Source organism: Rhipicephalus sanguineus, chromosome 11 (assembly GCF_013339695.2).
Source record: "Rhipicephalus sanguineus isolate Rsan-2018 chromosome 11, BIME_Rsan_1.4, whole genome shotgun sequence".
NCBI classification, from domain to species: Eukaryota; Metazoa; Arthropoda; class Arachnida; order Ixodida; family Ixodidae; genus Rhipicephalus; species Rhipicephalus sanguineus.
The window spans coordinates 145,330,408-145,354,898 of record NC_051186.1 but is presented as its reverse complement, the minus strand read 5'-3'; positions in this window follow the sequence as shown (position 1 = coordinate 145,354,898).

Sequence of the window (24,491 nt, the reverse complement as noted above, 5' to 3'; positions counted from 1 at the left end):
TGCAAGCGTCGCAATCGTCAAACGGCCCAGACGGAGCAAAGTGCGTTCGTATGCACTCCGACCGGAGGTACGTTCTGAAATGACAGTCCGTGGCCGCCAGTTATACCAGGGTCAAGCGCGGCAACTAGTGTACTTACGCCTGGGAGTCAACAATGCGGCTAAAGCGCGCTTACCGAATTCTAAGCGACGAAAGCGGGTTGGTTGCTCGACAAAAACTCGCCTTCCAGTCGGAGGGCGTTCCTCAACACAATCGCGGCGTCTCGGGGGGCGATCGGAGATCTGTTCGTTCCGCGTTCGTTCTGCGGTGCCTACGTCACAGAAGTGAGAGGAGGCGCAGCGCTCCCGCCTAGAACCGCCGAGAGGAAGAGAACAGCCAATCGTGAAGCGGACAGCTTTCCGGAAGTAGACGCGCATCCTGTGACGTCGGCACAGGGACCGTGAAGCGTTTCTCGCCTTTTAATAAATATAATTACTTTACAGAAAATTATTGTTTTTGCTTCTCAAGCTCAAACACTCTTTCAAACAGCAACAGCTTTGAGTGATGATATTTAATAATGTTAGTTTTTTTTGACGTCGTCGCTAGATGGTGTCGCGCACGCGAAAAAAAAAAAGAGAAAAGTAGCGGCTGACGTACGTACGTAGTTTCAAAATGTCGTCCGATCGCAACGTCTGCGTTGGTTCTCGGGTGTCGGATCGTCAAAAGGAGCTTCTGCTGGCTTTTGTGAAAGAGCACCCACAGATCGCGACGCTGTCGTGCCCGCTGGAGCCGTCGTTCACGAGGGAGGACCGGGACGACATGTGGCAGGAGCTAGTAGCGCTTTTGAACGAAGAAGTCCCTGCGCGTAACACCAGGGCCCAGTGGCAGGCCCGATGGAGGAATGAGCGCTACTATTCGCAGCAGGGTCTTGCCAAACTCCGAGGGCAGCAGAGGTGGAGTGCGAGCACAATTGTATTGTGGTCGGTCATCTTACACGTCCCGCTTGTGCTTTACAGCAGCACCCGAGGCGGCCAGATTTCGGATTACCGCGGCCGCGTCGTGCTTGACAGGGACAGAGTGTGCGAGGCCATAGTTTCGGGTGGTCTGATCGGTAAGCACTGGCTTAGAATATCATTGTTACTTGTATGCTGCGAACAAGTGGGCTCGTTTGCTTCGAGCCATTACGCGCTGTTAGTTTTACTTTTTCAAACCAATATCGAGTGGATCACCCGGCCGCCGCGTTAGCTGAGGTGCTAACACGTTGCGCCGCCCAGAACAGAATGCGAAACAGCCACATTTTGCGGTGATGACGAAAGAACAGCCGCGAACTATATTTCGAAGGTCAATAGAGCACCCTACGTGTTCCAACCCATTTCTCAGACCCTCGAGTCGAGTGAGGTGCGTAGCCAGTAGCTTGCCTCCCTCCACCCCTCTCTCCGAAGTTCTGTGTGTCATAGCATGCCGCTGTTTGAAACATTCTAAAAAAACATTGCTATTGTCCACTTCCACTCCATACTCTATTTGCACTCAGTGTGTCAATCAAGAAACTTCTTACTATAACAGGTGAGCCCTGCTCCAGCTGCTACTGGTGTGGCTGAAGAGGATGTGGCCCAGGATCTTTTCCCCGTGCCCCAACTCGTAAGTTTCGCTGATGTTTTTGATTAACTGTAGATGGTGTTACATGCTCACAGGTGATGCTCATGCGTGCAGGCATATGTTTGTGAAGAAATGACATCTGTGGGCATAAAGACAAAAAGGCTGCACAAAAAAAATTTGGCAAACGGTTGCAGGAGCTAGTTGTATGCATAACTGGTCAGATGGAATAAACAGGTGTCCTGCCTTGCAGATGTAGCAAAAAGGTAGCATTGCAAAAATGTTCAACATCTTGAAATGTTTCCCTATTTTGTCAATTGCTTCAAAAGTGAAACTGAAAATGTGCTATTGCTAAATATACTGTTCAAAAGCAAGCTCGTTATATAACTTTTTCCATAGCCATCATACACAAATGCACATGTTTGCACCTGTGTTACACCTGCTTGCTGTATGTTTCCATACTGCAGCAGCTAGGGTTTCGGAAGGAGATTGTGTCAGTCATCGCGTAAAGCCGGGCAAACGATTGTGTAGCCCTGAAAGGGCTGTTTGGGTTGCTTCTCAGGCAGAGGTGGTTAGAGGCGTGAGATGCGTTTGATGAGTTGAGCGGAAAATGAATTCCGGCACCGCTTTGGTCTGTCCAAACGAAGTGCGTTGGTTGTGCGGTGAACCAAGCACCATTCATGGATGCCGTTGGGTCAGTGGATTTTCAACAGAGAGGAAATTGTTGCACACACTGAAACTCTTCACGAACAGAAGCTTCCAGCGAAGAGTCGGTAGCAGGAAATTTATAATGATAATGGCAACACATTTCTTGGTTTCCAGCTCATGCCGCAGCTGCGAAATGGGGGGGCAACCGGCAGGCCGAGGCGCTGGAGTTACTAGCCGCAAACACCAGGCGGCAGGGCCAGGCATCATTGGAAAGCTGCGCCAGGTTCAACTTCTCGGTGACGCGGTCCACAAATTGCAAGGGCGTTGGTACCCTCGCCCGGGCCCTCATTGCAGCGGAAGGCACCTGCACAGTGATTTGTAAAGACTAGTTGTACATATATGTAGATTTATTTTTGTTCACATCACGAGCTATGATACGCTGGTTTGCTTCAATGGTGCCTGCAATTTCTTTCAGTTAATTTTCTTTTTCTGCATATCAGAAGCACTGATGTGCTGTTTCATTGTACATAGTAAAGTGTAGATCAATGGTAAATCGTGTCCCTGCGATGTCATTCTTTTTAATCTCATCGTGCGAGGTGATGCATTCAGCAGTTTTGTAGTTACATGTGCATAGCACAGTGTGGTTTCATTTATAAAATCATGTTTTGCCATTCATTTTTTAAATCTCATTATACAAAGTCAGCATTGAGCAATTTTGTAAGTATATGCACATAGTGCACTGTAGTGTATTCCTTAGTTTATAGTGTATACGTGCAGAATATTGTGGCACACTGTACGTTTTCTATCGATTTTTACACATCCTAGAAAAAAAAGAAAAGCGTTTGTGAAGGTCTAGGTTGCACAACATTTGAAATATGCAAGACCAAAAATAGTTGACGAATACGTGTTCTGTGCTTTAGAAGTATTTAGATAACAGGATTGGGTACAAACAGAATCAATAATAGAGGAAGACATATCAGCACCAACAACTTGCATTTTTTAGCGAGTTCAATTAATACCGGTTCGACTGTGCCTTGTTTCATGTAATACAATGACTTTCGTGCTGCGAGACGCGTGTTTTGTTGCAGAGGAGCAGCAGGCACTTTGTAATAACTCCATTTGTATATTATAAAAGGAAGCTACTTTTATATTCTTTTCCTTGGCATTAAATTTAAAGGATATTATTTATTTTGCTTTTTATGTGCATTGCTCGTGATACTTGTAATAAAATTTCAATTCTGACACCACCCTTGTTGTTCACTTCATTTACAAGCACGATTCTTGTTGCACCTAAGCTACCGCATCTTGCTGTCCTGATTCAAACAGCCTTTTCCGGTTACCACTTTGGCTGTGAATGGCACCATGTGCCATTCCAGTTGAGCTCTCACTTGTGCTTAGTGTGAAGCGCCATATTTTACAACCTGTCGAAGCATTTCATCAGCCTGGCGTTGTGTGACAAGGGGGGCATAGGTCGGCAAAATCACTCATGAGTCGACTCACTCAGATTCAGATCGAGCTGTGAGTCCAAGTGAGTAATACATTGGTGAGTTCGAGTGCGGGTGAAAACATTTTAGTGAGCCTGAGTCCGATGAATCCGCTTGAGGAAAATTTTGGTGAGTCTGAGTTGAGTGAGGCCCCAAGAGCAAAATATATTTCACGAGTGAGTTCAGGGTGAGCTTCACATTTTTTGCCAACCTATTCAAGGGGGTTATTCATTGATAGGAGAACGCTGTTTCGTTGATATGTGTAGCAAACATTTGAAGTGTAGTAAAAAAAAAAAAAATTCGCCAGATCCCACGTACCGTGGGAATCGATGTTATGCGAAGCATGCGCGGGATGGTGACTGTGGCGTAATTTTTTCATATTGAGCGAAACGTTTACGGAAAGATGCTAGAGAAATGTGGAAGTGGTGTAAACACACTCATATGCTGAAGAGTCGCATATGTTTGATTTAACCAGTTGTTTACAGTTGCGTAACGATGCCAACAGCAACGTGGATGTTACCATAACCAGACGCGGTAAGCTGATATGTAGTGCTTATATTCTTCAATACTGGATAGCGCGAATCCGAACAGGACAAAGAAGAAACACAAATGCACAGAAGAGGCGTTACTCGCAACTAAGTTTCATTCAGCAATGTTCCCCTGGATATACAAACAGCCGAGTGGCACACGCAGGCGCACTGCACGTACGTTACAGTCCCAGTTGCAGTTTATATAGTTGCGTTACAGTTGTTACGCTTATATTTATCTGTTATGACGGGAACGCACACACGTTTCACGAACCCGTGTGTATGTGTAGAAAGGGTTCTTGACAGTTCCTGAACAAGGTCATCATCAGCGTGATCAGTGAGCACCAGCAGTTGGACCGCACTTGTTAATCGGATCCGTTCGTGATCGCGGCTACGAGGGGTCTAATAGTAGTGAACTGCGAGGGGTGCGAGGGGCACAGCTGGTGGAAATCCTGGATGGCTCTTACGATGAAATGATCTATGACGCCTCCTGTCTTGCACGTGGCAGCGAGGTCTTTTGATGACCTGTCCACATTCAAGCCGTCTTTCACGCAGTATAATGACCAGGCGTTGTAGGGTCTTGATAAATGAATGTTGAAGACGCCGGTAATGATGAGAGGCCTGGTTCTCTCGGCAGATTTATTGTAGGAAGCACTGACCCCGGTTTTTGCGTACTTGAGGTGGTCCACGTTGCGGACCTCGTGAACGAGTGCATGGTAGTTGAGCGTCTTCTAGGGGTGTTCTGTATTCAGCTTCCCCACTTTCCTTGTGTCCGCCATGGTGGTGTAGCGGTTACGGTGCTCGGCTGCTGACCTAAAAGTGGCGGGTTCGATCCCAGCCGCGGCGGTTGCATTTTCATAAATGCAAAATGCTAGATGCCCATGTACTGTGCGATCTCGGTGCACGTAAAAGATACCAGATGGTCAAAATAAAACTCCAACAATTATTATTCTTATCACTTTTCTTGCGTGCCATTGTGCGTGTTCGCGTTTACTATGTTGGTTGAGACTTTTATCACCTGTGGCACATACCCGCATAACGTAAGCTCTGGTGTGCGCGTATGTGCCACACGTGACTGAGAGAAAGGGTTTCATGACGTACGCGACAGGTGTTTTGCGTTATTCATGTCATGACCAGTGCATCGTACTCACCATACACCGATCCCCTGCTATGCCAATTTTGGTATGTTAGAAGTTATGGAGACGACCAGGAGAGCGCCCAGACGTAGGCGGCTAGATAGATAGATAGATAGATAGATAGATAGATAGATAGATAGATAGATAGAAACACCCAAAGTGCCTGAGGTTCGCTAAGAAATGCTTCGCATTTAAAGCACAGTGACAAACACAATGAACAAAGACAAACACGCACCACGCAATGCTGCCGAGGTCATTGCAGGCGGCGGCGTACTCTGCGCAGGTGCTCAAGCATGCAGGCCCTGTAGTTCTCGAAACAGGTTCACTATACGGTTGCGCTGCTGCTGGCTCCCGTTGTGGTGGTGGTGGTAGTGGTGGTAGCTCAGCTGCTGCTGGCAGCAGCTGAGCTACCATCGTCGGTGTCGTCATCGTTTTCCTTCGAGAACAGGCTCATGGCCGCCAACGCAATGTCGTGCAGAGCTGCACAAGCAGCAATGATGCTTGAGCAGCTGTGCACAAGCTTACAGCGATGCACCACTCCACAACATTGCGCATGGCGGTGTGGGCCTTGTTGTAGTGGTTATCAGGGGTGCCACGAGCTGGTCGTCCGGGCACTGGTGTCAGGAACCACGGTTCTAATGTATAGGTGGAGTCTCCTGCACGAGGTCGGCATGACAGCTGTAGGTGATAACGTGGCAAGCATTGACAGCACTTACCAAGCAAGCCGAAGTTTTGCTTCCACGTGCTGACGGAGAGGGCTCCTCCGCCATACCCACTAGTCATGACATGACCAAAACATGGACTGACATCCAGAGGTCGGCATCACATGTCTGCAGAATTCAATTCAGTCAAAATTGTACCCATAAATGACCTTGGGTACAATGTTGGGTATTATGTTAATGTAACTACATCTGTCTTCACTGTTACTGACTGTTGAAACATAGCTATGGACAAATCATCGACAGGGTAGGACTTGTACCATAAGTTCTAACACGAGGACAATGCAGTGTCAAAGGGTAGTCTGCATGTTTACTGCTTGGAACAACCCATCTTTCAGCCACCAAAGCCTTTTAACCAAATTACTGCTGTATGTTTAAGGCAATGTATCACAAAATATCTACAACACGAAAAACTTCGACTCCAACGTGACGCCAACAGGCAGAAAAAGAGTGTTCCACACTCGCCGTCATGGCTACTGGCGGCGCTGACTGACGCTCCCACGTTTAAATGCGCACACATACCCTATAAAGTGGACGTGGGGATGGCCGCCGCGATGGCTCAGTTGGTAGAGCATCGGACGCGTTATTCGAAGGTCGCAGGTTCGGTCCCTGCCCGCGGCAAGCTATCTTTTCGTCCACTTTTCTTTCTTCACAATTACCTTACATTTACATTTATTACTAAAAACATCCCCTATACTTTTCTTGGCATTATTGTCTGTTAGTTCTCATTAATATTCGACTGAAAAAAGGGTTATGAAACAATGCGTATTTAATGTACATGCTAGGGCGCGTTCCGAGGGACCGAAATAAAGTTTATTCATCCATCCATGTATTGATCCATGTAACGTCCATCACGACAATGAACAATAAGGACATACTACGGCACATTCTGGGAGCGCTAATCTCAACAAATACAAATCGAGAATCAAGCTTCGGGTACACATGGCGAACGAGCAACGGTAATATTATGCACTGTGCAGGCCGCTGAACCAAAGTGTACTCCGCGTCACATGATTTCATCGCTTATCCTAAGCGAAGTGCCCTGAAACGAACCAATTCCCGTTCTGGATAGATCGAAAATACCGCTCCCCACTTATACTCAGTTGCAACAGCCTCAGTAAAGCGGAAAGTTTAAGCGATATAAATGAAACAATTCGCTACGCATACAATGCATGAATAATACTCACGATCGTGGTGTTGATGCGTAGAGTCCCTTCCCCGACATGTAATGCGTCGTGTCCGCGGAGCTCAGGCCATTGGGGCTTCGGGATTGCGATGAGCGTACCATCCACGCACTCCGACCACAACGGGAATCTGCCCGAGCCGCGCGAACGCCACCTTTGTTCGCTCTTCGCGTCTGTGGTCTCCGGAAAAGGCCACCCACCGTTTTTGCCCGCGAACGACAGTAATGGCGTGTTCCTGACGGACGACTGCGACAGGCCGCTGAATTCCTCGCAGCCGACAGCTCGCTGGAAGCATCCGATCGCAAAATCTCAGCGCGCACAACGCCTTCCGCTCTGTTTAAATCCCACTGGTTCGTTGGCACCCGATGACGGGGCCGAGATCGTCGCACAACCAAGGTACAGTACGTTTCGAGAAACGAAAGCGACGCCGGAATTCACACTCGCTCATCTCTTCGAACGCATTTCGCACCTCCTACCATTCTGCATCTGCTTCGAGAAACGCCAACGTAGCAAGGAAGCACCGTTGCAAGCGCCATTTTCTCAAAATCAGCTGTTGCGGCAGCCGCAACCGCCGCATCACTCGAAATACATGCCGTGCGACGCCATTGTTCGCTCGAGAGAACGCGAGCGAACGGGCTCGCTCTCCGTTCACTTTTAGCAGACGACATGCTCGTTATGACGCGGCATGACGTCACCAAAAAAGAAAACATCAAGGAAAAAAAAGAAATAGCCACGCCCCTTAGAATGGCGTGAGTTGTCCGGCTTCAGCCAATCAGCGCGCTTGTTCTCCCCTAGGAGAACGAACAAGCGGAACGAACAGATCTCCGATCGCCCCTCAAGGGGCTTTAATCTCCTCCTCGTGCGCCACCGATGGTGGCGCTGCGAACGGCGCTCCGGTGACGCGAAGGCGGGGATTCGGCTTTTGACGTCTGCTAGGCTCTGGCTAGAACAGCAGCATTTTAGGGGCGAAGATCTTTATAGCATCACCTGGTCGGTCGTCGCTCCATCCGGCGTTCCCCCGCCGTCGCGTCTCCCGTATTATTCAATAGATGGCGCTGTCCCATAGAGATGCATAGAGTTACTTAGCATGTACAGTAACTCCAGAGATGCATGCAAACTGCAGTTGGGTGACGATATACAAGATGGCGCTGTCCCATAGACATGTGTGCAATGTGGCGGTTGGGTGAATGCACTCTACATGGCGTTATAGGTGCCGCTGCTCTCAGATTGGCTGCTGCGCCCGTTATCTCTCATTCTCCTTGATCGTCGCCGTACGTGGAGGAGGCGGCGTATCGCTTTGATTACTGCTGGGCGAAACCACTGAACATTTCACGGTGTAACCATGATTGCTTCAGGAGCTTCGCCCAAGCTCTTCATCATTCAACCGTGGATATGCTGTAATTTTTCTGTTATAGTTCGCTCGCGTCGCACGGCGTTCCTCGACTACTAGCTGTATTTTCTTGTAACGATAGTTCCTTAGATGGCGCTAGCATTACAGGAGGTTAATAAACGTTAACATTTAACATATCTTCTACATGCTCACTGCCATCGCGGTCAGGATCATGCCCTCGAATTCGTAGCGTCACTCACTAGGCTGGATGGCGTTCAAATAGCTTATGTGAAAGCGCGAAGGTCCCGCCAAGCGAGTTAAAGCGATCAATTTTACGGCTTTTTCGCAAAGTTGGTGTAGTGCAAACAGACTTGAGTTGAACGAAAATTCACACTCCACTCCCAATTGTAGTCATGTGGACCTCTGTACGCAGAATGTTTGCCGACAAAATAAAATTGATAACTTGATCGATCAGTGGGTCATTGAGGACAACTAGCGTAGATTGGGCGGGTTGGATGCACATTAGAACTTGTTACGCGTACTGTAGGCTCCGAATGAAACGCCAGCAGTGGTGCGCGTGGTACAGTTCGCACCCTTATCATTAGAGATAGATATGCTCATGCGGTTCGCCGCTCGTGATCTTCATTCATGCTTTAGATCGTGCAGTGCTGCCTAATCGGGTGTGCGGGCCTGTCAATGGTGATGACAGTATGGCGCGCACTCTACAGTTCCTAATGCTTGCGCAACGCGCTCCGCTGTTCGTGTTTCATTTGACACCGATAGTACAGCTTGCTAAACAGTAGAAAAAATTAGCGAATGTGTCCAGGAAGAGCTCTTTCCCACCATTCTTCTGACCCCTCTGGCTAGTTATTCTTTACCACGCTGCAACAAGTTTGAATATTTTAAGGCGAAAGCCTTACATTCCTCATAAAACGCGAAAATTGCTCATTTTTCGTCCTGCAGTACGTATTCGCGGCCGGCGTATAGGCGGCTGGCCTCCGGGAGTCTTGCGGTCCCGGACGGAATTTGTGAGGCCGCCCCTTCTCTGGATCCATACCTGCTAGCAACAGCTTGCTGGGACCTTACCAAAATCGTCAAGCGCCACCTGCAGCACCACCAGTGCGCAGCTGCGACGTCAACGTCCTCTCGCCTGGAAAGGATAAGACCCCGCATTGATCACTTTCACGGCAGTGGGCAGGGAGGCGCGATGGAAGGAAAGGCCAAAGGCTTACGCACCTGTTTTTTCGTCCTGCAGGTTAGTTGCCTTTCTGAACTGCCTTGTCGTAGTTTCAAATCGGATAAACCCTTTATTGTTGTGCTTTCGTGCCCTGAAGCTGTTATATTGCCTTTTTGTTCTTTGCTACTACTTCTTTGTGGGGATGTAGAAAGCAACCCGGGGCCTGATAATTTAACAGAATTAGTGAAAACGATGAGGGACTTGAACGAGCACACAAAGAGAATGGAGTCGGCACAAACAACAATATTGAACACAGTATCTGTGCTAAAGGAAGAACAACGGTCTGTTTCAGAATCAGTGAACGATATAAAGGACAGGCTAGTGAAAGTTGAAAACCAAACCTCCGTTTTCGATCATTGGCAGCAAGAAATGAAAGAACTGCGCACCACTGTAGAGCGCCTCGAAAAGGATAATATAATAATAATATCTGGGGTTTAACGTCCCAAAACCACGATTTGATTATGAGAGACGCCGTAGTGGAGGGCTCCGGAAATTTCGACCACCTGGGGTTCTTTAACGTGCACCTAAATCTAAGTACACGGGCCTCAAACATTACCTCGAAAAGGACACCAGTATTCTTCATTCGCGTCTTGATGACGCAGAAGATCGATCTAGGCGAAACAATCTTGTTTTTATGGATTTCCGGACACCGCCGACGAAAGTTCTTCCGAATCAGATAAAAAGATAATCAATATCCTGACTAATACCCTTAAAATTGACGTCACAGGTTCTGATATATGCCGAGCTCACAGAATAGTGCGCTATGACTCAACGAGAACTCGACCACTTATAGCAAAGTTTCACACCTTTAAAACCAGGGAGCTGGTTTCTTCAAAACGACGTTTGCTAAAGAGCACTGACATAGCAATGAGCGAAGATTTCTGCCAAACAAACGCGGAACATAAGAAAAAAATTAATGGAATACGGTAAATCGAAGACGACGTCTTTCAAACTCCGGTATAAAACGCTTACTTTTGATGGCAAATCCTACGGGTACGACGAAGCCAAGGACTGCGTTTATGAAATGCGCAGAAGAGTGCACACACGTGAGCCCGAACGTAGCCGAACTCTTCGCTCAGGTCGCAAGGAACTGCCAAGTTAGGGCTAAGGAGGGGAGGTGACATAAACGAGTAGTTCAGTACTTTTTACTAACATTCGTAGTTATTTTCCCAAGAACGATGAATTCGGTGCTATTATTGATGACTGTAACGCTGACATTATTGTGCTGACAGAAACATGGCTAAATAGCAAAATAACGAACCCCGAACTCTTTGAGTGTGACAACCGTCATACTGTTTACCGAAGTGACCGAACCGGTAGAATTGGTGGTGGCGTCTTGCTCGCTGGTAAAGAATCAATTAACAGTTCTCTTGTGCCAATCAACACGAATTTAGAGCTTATCTGGTGTTGCCTAACAATAAGTTTTAAGAAAATAATATTAGGTGCCTGTTACAGATCCCCATCAAGTGATTCATCTTTTTGCGATGACCTTCACGATAGTCTAAATCTGATTACCATGCCTTTCCCTCGAGTTGAAATTATACTCTTAGGTGATTTTAATTTTCCCAACATCGTCTGGTCTCACTTGATCCCTTTTTCTAACCCCACAACGGGCGAAGCCAATCGGCTCGTTTCAGTTTGCTCTGATTTCGGCCTATCCCAGATAGTCAAACTTCCAACACGTGTAACACAAAACAAATCGTCACTCCTCTATCTCATTCCAACGTCATCAACTGATAATATTCTACAGCAACACACATGCCCGGGCTGAGCGATCACGACATCTTGCTCTTCACGGTTACAACACCTTATCAAAAGATAAAGTGAGAGCGAAAAAAAGTTTCGAGATTATAAAAAAAGCTAAATACGAAGCCATCAACAAGGAACTCTGCTTGTTTCTGGACACTTTTAACCTAATTGTCTAGAACGCTCCGTCGAAACTAACTGGGTCATTTTTAAAAATAAAATCGGTGAGCTAATCACCAAATATTTTCCCCTTCGGACAGTCTACGCTAACAATAATCGCATTGGTATAGCACATATTGGAATCGATTATCCAATAGGAAAAAAACGTTTATTCCGCACAGCAAAGCTTTACGCAACACCGTTCCATTGGCTAGCATAACAAAAACGCGGCAGCTTCGTATCTCAGAGCCCTAAATCAGCCAAATCCTCCTTCTTATTTGCACGCTTCCAAACTCACTAAAGGCTAACCCTAACGCTTTTGGGAGACTATCCGGGGAAATACTCATAAAAGTGGGATATCACTCCTGAGAAGTCCTGGGGACCCTGTAGCTGAGCATTTGTGTTCTACTCTGCTCAACGAAACCTTCGCCTTGTCATTCTCAGCACCTAGCCTTCTTAATCCGATGCCTGAGATATGTCCTACTGACTACAACTTAATGGATACCATTGTTTTCAACTCCACCGGTATCAAAGCCATCATTCACAAGCTAAAATATAAAGCTCATGTGGCGTAGACGAAATCAATGCTATATTCTTAAAAAACACTGCCGAATACTGTTCAATCATACTAGAACACATTTACTCACAATCGTACAATACTAGCACTTTACCCGTGCGAATGGAAAACCGGTAGAGTAATCCCTATTCACAATCAGGACCATCCCGCGACCCACAGAATTATAGACCGATTTCTCTTACATCAGTGCCTTGCAAAATTATGGAATATATAAATTTACACACATTCTGGTTAATTTTCTTGAAAATAACAACTTCTTCACAGCTATTCAGCATGGTTTCCGCAAAAATTATTTCCTGTGAACTCAACTCATCGCCTTCCATTAATTTTCTCCATACTAATCTAGATCGCGGTTTTTGTAACAGATTGTCATATTCTTGACTTTCTTAAAGCATTCGACAAAGTTGAACAATGCACTGCGTCTTTCATAAACTAAGCGTTCTAAACGTCCGACTGTCTCAGGTGTAATTAATTGGATTCTCGCGCTTTTTCTGACAGACGGTTTAATTTGTAACCGCTAACGACGCTACTCGTCATGGGTTGCTGTTGATTCCGGGGTCCCGCAAGGGTCTGTGCTTGGTCCATTGCTATTTCTAATCTATCTTAATGACTTGCCTACTAATGTCTCCTCGAAATATGCCTCTTTGCAGATGATTGCGTCTTGTATAGAAAAGTGACTGATGTATCCACAGACATTTACTAATTCAGGAACATCCTTAATAACATCACTAAGTGGTGTCGATTATGGCGGATGGAACGAAACTTTAAAAATGTAAAAGTATGAGATTTCCCGTTCTGAAGTGACCTCCCTACTTACACACTTAATAACATTCCACTAGAATGCGTAACATCACACAAATACTAGGGTGTTCAAATTAACCAGTAACCTATCGTGGAACACTCATATTGATTACATAACCACCAAGCGCCGCTGACACATTAGGATACTTTCGCCGGAAGTTTTCGCGAGCACCATCACACTAAAACTACTTCTGTACACAACTTCATTCGTCCGAAGCTTGAGTGTGCAATCGTCAGTATGGGACACCGGATATGAGAACCACATAAAATCATTAGAAAAATACAAAATCGCTCAGTCTGTTCATTCTAAACAACTATCAAAGAATGCGAGTGTTACTAACATGAAAGACATCCTACCACCTTCCACCGCTATCACACCGCAGGAAACTATCTCGACTCTGTATTTCCATAAAATCTATTACACAACTCATATTTACCTTCTATATTCATCATAACCGCCGCCGTACATTTCATCGCGGCATCGACCACCGCCAAAAAGTAAACATTCCACACAGCAACACCGTCGGTTTTTCACATTCATTTCTCCCCAAAACGACCCAAGATTGGAACAATCTTCCTGCATCACTCACAAGCATAACTAACACCAATAACTTCAAATCGCACTTCAGAGTTTCTTTTCAAGTTAGCATCGCTCAGTGCTTGTTTTACACCTTTGATTGTCTGTGTGTTAATTGCTATGCTGCTCCCAAATTTTGTTTTACGAATGGCTACTTTTTGCGCATTATGTTTTAAATTATATCTCTCTTAGCAGTGTATTCAATGACCTCATTTTCTAACACTTTCTCTGGAACTGCAGGGAATACCCCCCTCTCCCGATCTCCTGGCCACTCCCTCGCCCGAAGGGTGGGAGGAGGTTTTGACCTCCACCAGCCTGGGAATTCAGCTACAGGCCATACAGAGAGCAGAGGAGGTGGCCACCAGGTTCAGCCTGGCGGATCACCTACCTCCATAAAGTCTGACGACAATAAAGTTGTGTTCTCTCTCTCTAACACTTTCGTGCTAGGTGTTTTTGATTGTTGTGTTATTCAACTGGCGTACTTTTGCCTTTGTTATTGCAGCCGAAATTTGTTAAAAGTGTCATCGCGATATTTTTATTTGTGTTTTGTAACTATAACCAAGTAGTTATTATGTGTTAACTTTTTGCCCCTCGCCTCTTCAATGTACGTTTGTACGCTGAGGAAATTTTAAATAACAAATAAATAAAATAAATAAACGCTCGGCAGCGTCAACACGAGTGATGCAAAAAATCATCGCACGACGTCACCTTATGACGTCATTATGACATCACAGACCGCCAAAATTTGGGACGTCATAACGTCACGTCACATTATGACGTCATCGCATGATATCGTCGCTTTGCATTGCCTCTGTGATTGGGTGAGCCGATCACGGAGGCAATGCAAATTCAGCTGCTCTGTAGAAAGCTTGCACTGCCTCTAGGATCGGAGGCATTGCAAAACCGCGTTACGTCCAGAGAGAATTGGGAGGGGGGCGGGGTACGAACAGTACATCGACTGAAGAAGGTGGCTTTCGGCTTCGAGTCATCTTCAGCAAATCCATAAGGCACCCTGCGAGTCTATTTAGAACAATGATCACCTCACGCCCCTATCAAGAGTCGACCGTTGAGAGTTATTTACAAAATTGTATTGCAAATTCATCTTATTACGACTTTCGATGCGAAAGCTTTGTATTTATATACGTCAGTATGATTAGACTAATTATGTTTAACATACTTTCAGACGACCGTGAACGAGTCAGCAAACGTTGATTTATTAACGTAGGGATTAAAATATGTCGAGAAAAAAAAACTCCGCACAACCTACCAATATTTCATATCGCCGTCGTGCATATTTTGTGACTCGCGCTGTGAGCCTTTTCTATTTATTGTTTAAATTCCAAGTACTTACGATGCGCTTGCACAGCAGCTGCTGAAAACTTGGATTTAATCAAAGATTGTTGCCTGCACGACCGTTTAATTTATTTGAATGATAACAGACGTCGTTTATCATGCATTTAAACCCCGAACAAAGGAATTGAACCAAATGAGCAGGCTTGCCAACCGCACACGCGCAGCACGCGTTATACATACATTGCGCTATAACGCAGACCGAAGCCGAAGCCCGGACACTGAAGTTATAATTATCGAAAACGTGCCGGAAAGTCATTTTTAGTGCGCCACGGCCATAGAACAGTCGCGAAAAGAAATCGTCGTCATACATGCTGATGTACACATTGAAGGCTAGCGGACGACAACACGAGCAATCGACATTGAACGTGTTCCTGATGGCGACTCCGCTCGACTTCGCTGGGCATTTTGCTTGAACATTTAGTACAAATTGCTTTATGAACTTGACCACTAATGTTTCATTAACTCGAGCGGAACAGACAGCGTCGAGCGCGCGCGCGAAGAGCGGCACCCGAGTCCCCTCTCTGACGGAAAACGCGATGGGGCGCCACTCGGAGATCTCGAGGCGAATAGAGCGGAGGTTGCGCGCGATGTGTCCGTCGTTGGGCGTGGCTTAGCTACTGCACATGCGCGGCTTGGTCAGTTGGTGCGGTATCTGGTCGCTAGATGACGCGATGCTTGCTTCCTCTTTCCTTCTATCTTTTTTTTAGATGCGAAGTATCTTATGGCGGAGTTCAATCCGGTGGTGGTGTGGTGTGCGGCGTGACCACCCTTACTGCGCATGCGCATACACTCTCCACTCCCCCTCTCCCATCCCTCTCCCTTCCCAATGCCACCTAGAAAAAAAAATTCAGGCCTACTCACTGCCGCCATGACGTCACGTGTCTTGACCGAGCTAGCGAACGCGCGGGAGACAGTGAAGCTATTGCCACTATCGTCTCCTATGAAATGATAAAGCGTTCGCGGCTAGTTTTACATGCGTAACAGCATTGCCTTTTGCGTCGGGATTGGCGCTGGCTTAAGGAATGTGTTACGCTTTAGAGTCTTTGGTGATTGGTCTGTAAGCGACTTATTATTCCACTTAAAGATAAGAAAAGATTGTGCGCTATCGAAAATGTGACCGATTTATAAATGCGAAGGTTGATGGCACCGAAAAGTGACGAAATAAATAAGGCAAGTCTGATTCACACTTCATTCTTTATTTACACACACACACACATGCACACACGTCACACTGTCCATAAGATGCGCAGAAACTGTTCCTATTTATTTGGTAAACTGAGAAAAATTGTCGGCACTGCGTCCAGAGGTCCAGAGTCAGCCGAGTAGCCCCCATGGAGCTACTACTGTCCTGCCGTTTCTTGGATCGGTGTACTTGGTAGTCGTCCTTAAGTGTTCTGGCTTGAAATCGAGCTCACACACCTGAAAACCATTTAAGAAAGCGGTTTATCGCAGGCTTTCCGCTCCACTGTGCTCCTCATTCGCTTAGTTACAAAACAACAATATCTATGAGGTGTCTACAGGCATCCCAATTCGGCTGACTTGCAGCAGTACACATTTCAAGGAAACAAATTAGGTGAAGGTGCTGGCGAGACTGGCGCATAATTATAATACCGCAAAAAGTGGTCGGAGCACCGGTCAGAAATACTATGTATACAAAACAGATTGCACGACGCCACGCACCGCCACTGCTTTAGCTTTTCTCAAGTCAAAATAAGCCCGCGGTGCTATGCGCCACACAAAAAACGCCTGTTCTGAGATATACTGCCACGCGCGTTTATTGCTCATTTTTATGAGCTCGGGGTGCGAGCAGCGGAACGCAAAACGCATCTCTCGCACCGCTTGTGAAGTCGCTTGATTGGAGCGTGAAGGTGCGTCTACTTCGTTTTCGCCGTCGTTTAGCAGCCAAGCTCACCGCGTCTCGCAAGACGCGCTCGTCAAAAAATCACAGCATATCCACGGAGTGAATGATGATGAGTGCGGGCGAAGCTGCGGAGGTTCATCGGTAAACCGTGAATCTTCCGTGAATTCTGCGCCCAGTACATCAGCACCGACGTGAGATCGGGCGCGTTTATACTAAAGGTCCGATGAGTTATGACGACTTGCAGCTCACTTTAATTTTACATGTACGCTGTGAATTTTCATTGTTTAGAAACCATTGCTTTAGAAAACATCTGGCGTCTTTCGTTAAGCAGCTGGCGTCTTTTCGTTTTGCTTTAGAACATCTGGCGTTCTTTCGTTGTGCTTTTACAAAACATCTGGCGTCTTTCGTTGTTTATTTCATCAATCAACGGCGTTTTTGAACAAAAATTTTTGTTTTTAATCACGCACAGGAAAAATCTCACCAGGCCTATACCTTGGAGGTAAACAATGGCTGCTAATGGGAATGAGAGACAGAAGAAGTCGGCTTTTAGCTAACAATTACACTTCTACTTTCTACTAACGCGTTTCCTACTGGAGCATGCCAATGGCTGCTAAGGGGAATGAGAGACAGAAGAATCGGTATTAGTTAACGCGCACGCTGCGAATTTTTTGTTGTTCAACACGCACAGGAAATTCCCCACCGCACCACCTTTGGAGGTCAAAGCGTAAGACGTGGTTACGCACGACTACGACACTACGACTACGAGGACGAACGGGTGCCGCCTTAAGGAGCTTTGCGCCTAAAACGGGAAATCTATGCACTCTAGAGACGCTACACCCATCGCGGGGGTGAGCGTCTGCGACCGCTCAGCTAAATGTGCCTTATGTAAAGGCTTACGCTAACAAGTCGGAAGTTCACACGGCATTACTTTATCGAAAAATCACAGCATATACACGGAGTGAATGATGATGAGTGGGCGAAGCTGCGGAGGTTCATCGGTAAACCGTGAATCTTCCGTGAATTCTGCCCAGTACATCATCACCGACGTGAGACGGGCGCGTTTATACTAAGGTTCGATGAGTTATGACGACTTGCAGCGCACTTTAATTTTTACATGTACGCTGGGTGAATTTTCATTGTTTTAGAAAACCATTGCTTAGAAAACATCTGGCGTCTTTCGTTAAGCAGCTGGCGTCTTTTCGTTTTGCTTTAGAAACATCTGGCGTTCTTGTCGTTTTGCTTTTACAAAACATCTGGCGTCTTTGTTGGTTTATTTCATCAATCAACGGCGTTTGGAACAAACTTTTATTGTTTAATCACGCACAGGAGAAATCTCACCAGGCACTACCTTGGAGGTAAACAATGGCTGCTAATGGGAATGAGAGACAGAAGAAGTCGGCTTTTAGCTAACACTTACACTTCTACTTCTACTAACGTTTCCTACTGGAACATGCCAATGGCTGCTAATGGGGAATGAGAGACAGAAGAATTCGGCTTTTAGTTAACGCGCACGCTGCGAATTTTTTATTGTTCAACAACGCACAGAAATTCTCCCACCGGCACCACCTTGGAGGTCAAAGCGTAAGACTGGTTACGCACTACGACTACTACGACTACGAGGGACGAACGGGTGCCGCCTTGAGGAGCTTCGCCCCTAAAACGGGAAATCTATGCACTCTCTAGAGACGCTACACCATCGCGGGGGTGAGCGTCTGCGACGCTCAGCTAAATGTGCCTTATGTAAAGGCTTACGCTAACAAGTCGGAAGTTCACACGGCATTATTTTATCGAAATAACAGAACGTGTTAGAGGTGGTGCCTCTAAAACGTCTGAAAAGCAAGTAGCATAGACTACACATACCTTTGAATCACGGAGAGAATGCATATCGATGTCATCCCGATGAACGGCACGCTCTCATTTCTCTTTTTGGTCGCCTTGGGAGAATGAAACCACTGGAACCTTCGGTACATCGCCAATATCGGCGACACTTGGGCCCACAGCATTGCTCCATTGGGAGAGCTTGCAGGTGTACAACATTCCGTGAACGAAGCACATCACATCACCACGCTGCACTTAACAAACGCAGACCACGGTCTTCAAGCAGACGCCAAAAGAACACCAGTATACCACGGCAGGCTTCGTCAGGCTTAGGAATCCTGCTCTCTCGAACGGCGTGAGCATGCGTGCGCACGTCTACTCAGCAGGATACGAGGGGTCAAAAATGACTGACGTTCAGAGGCCATGCCCGGAGTAGTGAGCAGGCCTGAAAATATTCTAGAGGGCGCTGCCCTTCCCCTCTCCACTTTCCCCCTCTCCCTTTCCACTCTTCCTCTGAAACGCGGGCTAGACATGCTGAAATTCTCTCCTGCGCAACGCCGCGATGAGCACCAGCGCATGCGCGTACCCCCTCTCTCTCTCCTCTCCTACGCTGCCCCCTCTCGCACGCTTGCCGACTGCGTTCCCCCGCTCGCCCTGTGAGAATTAACGGCCAGGCTAGAGGGAAGACAAGACGCGCGTAGCGTTCCTCTTCGCGTTCCACGACGCGAGGTCGGTAGCATGCCCAAAGAAACGCCAACGGAACGCGATCGTGCAAGTGCCTCCGGCTTCGCATCGCCTCATGGTCTCCTTTAGCGGGAAATGGTGTAATTTTTCTCTCTCTGTCTTGGAGTGCGCCGCATTACCTTATCTAGCTGCGCACCAACTCGCCGAACAGAGCGTATTCTTCTGGAATAATTTGTTTATTACGAACATATTTACAGCCGAGCATTTAGAGAGGGGAAGCGTGAGTGGATTAAATCTATGTACAATTAAGCTGAAGGCTAGCTCCGTACACTTGTTAGCCTCCCGACCCGCAGCGCAGATAACCGCGGCTTTGTCGGGTCTGATCCAATGAGGAAGACGGGCAAGATAAAACACTATTTATTGCTGTGAGAACGCGGTCAAAGGCTGGTGCGATGGTCTACTCCGAAAAGATGCCAACTTCAATCTGACCACGCGCGCTGGGAAGTTAGGCGACGAGGTTGATCGCTTGCGGGTCCGTACAGGTATTGAAATGTCATACGAGAGACAGCGTCTCCTCATATGGTGGGCTCTTTGTGCATTTACGCCTGCAAGTAAGGGTTTTCTCCCTCGCACAGAGACGAGAGCAGGGAAACGAGAGGTGCGCACGGCCACCCAGCAGCGGGGACGGAAGCTTGGGGGGACGCTAGCTCCCGCCACCGGCCTGCCACCGCTCAATCGAAGGAAATGGGCTGCGCGTCACTCAAAAGCGTTGTGTGCATGCTCCCACAGTTTTCCGGAAAAGTCTGCTTTCGCCAAGCATGGGCGTCGGCATGCAGGGTTTTATCTTGGAGGGTTGTGAACCGTGTTGCATCCGCGGTGCGGGAGGAGGTAGCGCTTGTGTGGCTTTGGGGGGAGGGGGGGTTATATGCCAGTGCGGCTTGGGGGATACAAGTGCGCTTTTGCACTCCCCTGCCGACGCCCATGTCGCGAAGTTTGCATTTTGCATAGTGAAAGCTACCACGGGCGATATGCGGACGCCAGCGAGACGCCCTAGGCTTTTGTGATGCGGTGTTCTAACTCCGACGTGTGATGCGCCGCGCAAGATCTGTAGCTTTTTAATATATGAAGCACTGGCGCGCAATACGCAACCTAGGCACTGCTACGCGACGGCTGTGGCTGATGGGCAGAAGAGTCGGGCGATAGACTCCGCGTCACACCCTCGCAAGAGAGCTGATCGCGCAGCACAGCCGTCGCAACCAGATATGTGTCTAGTGAGCAGGTTGCCAGGTTTCGCTACATTGCGCCAATTTGGCTACGTTGCAGGATGGTGGAGGCAGAAAGTACGTCTTGGCTACTTTTTGGCTGCTTTGATGTACCTTGTTCCTTTGATTTGAACCAAATTAGTAATATTGTTATAACACTATTTCACGCTGCAGAAGCAAGAGGCACCACAGAAGACGACGTGATTTTGGCGTGTGGGGCGCGCTCTCCGCCATCCTATCTTACGCTTGGGCGTTGTGTAAGTGGAGAACCTGCGCATTGGGGAACCAAGACACTGGGTCCAAAGCTGCGTTGGGAAGGGTGCTTTTGCTTTCACAGGGGCAGCAGAGTTGAGAATTGGGTCAAAAGCACGGGGCGCCACAAATGGCGAAATTAAAATCAGGGGAGACGCGGGCTATGCTGCGTCGTGCCCGCGCTTCGTCGCGTCGTCTCGATGGGACCCAAGACGCCTTGGGGACCCACGCTAGTTTTCGATTTTTGGGCCTTGGTCAACGCGAGCGCAAGAGTCCAATAGTGGCATGGGTTCTGCGCAGGCGCCCTGGCGGCTCGCAAACTAATTGAGTCCCCCCAAGCTGCGTTGGGTAGGCTGCTTTTGCGTTCGGAGGAGCAGCAAAGTTTGAGAATTAGGTAAATGCAAGCTGCCATAGGCGGCGCACGGAGGGGGGGGGGAGGGGGCAGAGGGGCGGCCGCCGCCCTTAGTCCCTAGGAGTGGGGGGTGCGAAATCTGTCCCTTACATTGACCCCCCTAGTCACCTAAGAGGGGGGGGGGGCGCATAATCTGCCCCGTACATTGATTTAGTAGGGGGGGGGGCGCTGCGATGAACCTTCGCCCCCCCCTGATGGGCACCCTGCGCTCGCCTATGCAAGCTGCGTTGTGTCGAACGCCAGGGGCACCCACGTGGCAAAATTAAAATCATGCGAGACGCGGGCCATACTGCGTCATGGCCCGCGCGCGTCTGCGTCGGCTATATCGCCTGCAGGTCGTCTATATCGCCCGAACCCTGAGGCACCCAGTGATCCCAGTGAAACATACAGACGGTTGTGCGCCAAGAACTGGCAAACACGGGCCTTCCGACGTTGTCACTGCGCCTACCTTGAGCCCGTTCAGCACTGAAGAAGAACGGCTATGTTGGCTAGTTGGTTAAAATGCATATTGAAAGGGTTTGCAGCGCAAGCACGGTGGTGCTGAAGGAAAGGTTTTCGCTTTCCTCGCTTTTAAACCTTTCCTTCAGCACCACCGTGCTTGCGCTGCACCCTTTCAATATCCGTTCAGCACTACCGCCTCTCTGCTCCGATAACCGTGACCCAAATGCGTGAAGGATGCCTGACGACAGGCCGATTTGCTTTCGATGCAAATGAGTGGGACATATTTCGCGTCATTGCCGAAGCGCGGGTGGACCTCACCATCACGGACAAGCTTCTACAACTTCCACTCATCAGCCCGTACTTCTAACCAAGTACCGCCACGCCGCGACGACTCAGCAAGTTACATCCCGACCACTACGACCACCGCCCAGTACAGCCGCTCGCCTTTGCCCCGACGTAGCGTTTTCAGTAGAGTGCCTTCACGTGACAATATCTTGTGACTTCGCAGCCACTGGCGCTCGAGTATGCGGTGTCAAAACATGGCGGCCAAGGGTGTTTGCAGCTCCCAAAATTCAATTTGGCGCTTACATTACGCCAAAGAAATAGACACGTGGCTGAGACTCGGGCCTCATTTGCAGGCCAGCTATCGCTGAAAGCGACTTTAAACTGCAATTGAAGTGAACGGACAACCGAAGCGATCCGCATCAAGGACGCTCTGCACTCATGAGAACAGAAAGCGGATATCCGACGAACTGTCTGATGAGCACGCTCACGCAATACTCATTTTTATTGTCGCCGCAAGGCTGGTACTTCTCGTCCTTTTAAGAAAGGCGACGCAATACGGGTGAGAGAGTGATTTCTGCAACAGCGCAATAACTTCGTCATCCTGCACGAAATGGTTGCTGAAGTCAACAATTATGCTTTAACCTCAGCAATTACGATATTGAAGGGTTCTGCTGCATTATTTACGTTTCACGAAATGATGTTGCATTTAGTCATTGAAATAAAAACGTCGCGGTTGTTTTCACACGAGCGTGGTTACTTTTGGCGACTTTACTGCCCTTGACACCAGGTTGGTTACTTTTTAGCTAACTTTACCAGCCTTTGCTACTTTCCGTCTTTCGACCTGGCACCCCTACTAGTTAGTTTCTTTGTTCAGTTCTTCCTCTCTGCGGAATCAGAAATGGCGTGACGCTGTCCTCGCATGAGTACCTGCAGCATGCCTTTGTATGCGTGACGTCACATGCACTCGTCACATGCATCACAGACGTCACATGCATCACATGCAGCGTCGCACGCAGGTTCACGCGCACTTGGTACTGAGTTTAGTGAATGAAAGAATAATAATAATAATATCTGGGGTTTAACGTCCCAAAACCACGATATGATTATGAGAGACGCCGTAGTGGAGGGCTCCGGAAATTTCGACCACCTGGGGTTTTCTTTAATGTGCACCTAAATCTAAGTACAACGAAAGAAGGGGAAGCAGGGGCAGAATAAAATGGCAAAACGAGCAAGCGACACAACCGAGTCAGCTTCTTTGACAATGTTTGAAGGTTTTCGAGAGTTGGTTCGTCGTACTCGAACTGGTACAGCGCACCACTGAAAAAGGAGAAACGGCCGAGCCGGCCAAACGAAAGGGCAGAGCCCTCTGTTTTTTTCGTCCTGGCCGGTCGGGCGTCCTTTCTCTCTTCCCGTGATGCGCTGTACCATTAAAGTTCAGCTTCTAGATACATGCATGCTACCACTGTTCGCCCGCCAGCTTTGTCGTCATTATACACGTCATCGATTGGCAGCCCAGAGGGGGCTGCGCTGAGATTTGGCGTTGTCTGGAGCTGAGAACAACTTTGGGTGATAACACGCTGCGAAGGCAGCGAAATCCGCAATATTGTCCAGTTTTAGTATCGGAGAGCTACATGGCTTTTCGATGACGCGAACTCCTAATATCTCCCTCCTCAACTTTTAATTTTGCCCTCATTTCTAATTAACTTCACCATTTCACAGTAGTGTTCTGCGTTAATGGGAGTAGCGAGGGTAACTTGGACTTAAAGACATTAGCTTACAGCAGTGTCGGAGTCAGAAATCTGAGCGATCAATGTCTCATATTCTATGTAAACTTTCGAACTTTGCGAAAGCTATTCTAGCCACATGAGCGTTTAGCATTTCACTGACTATAGCGACTAAATGGTACAAATACGGCAGCGCGCACCAGGTGAAAACGAGGAACACGAACACAAAAGGACAACTCAAGCGCTCATGATGTCCTTTTGTCCAGCTCTTGTGTTTCCATTTGCGTTCCTCGTTTCACCCGGTGCTCGCAGCCATATTGCCGTAATGATCAGCCAACAAGTACATTTTAAAAAGATTAAAAACCCTGCAGCTTCCTCATGACGGAACGAGCTCGATCTCGGCCCGACGTAGTCATGGCCTGGCCTGTGACGTGCCTTCCGCCGCGCATGCAGCACGGTGCCATCGTCCAGCGCTCGTCCCAGCTCGTCCAGTGTGTCCAGGTAATTAGCCGGCCGGGTCACCGTGATGCACGAGTCAGCTCGCCGCGAATGTACACCGACAGCGGGAACAGGCCCAGCAGCAGGAAGAGGTAGATCACCTTGCGGCTGCCGGCGTGGCAATGATGGCGTGGTATGGGCGATGACTGCGCGAAAAGCGTCGCTAGTAGAAACGTGATCTCGACGCTGGCGCTCTTTAGAGAAGC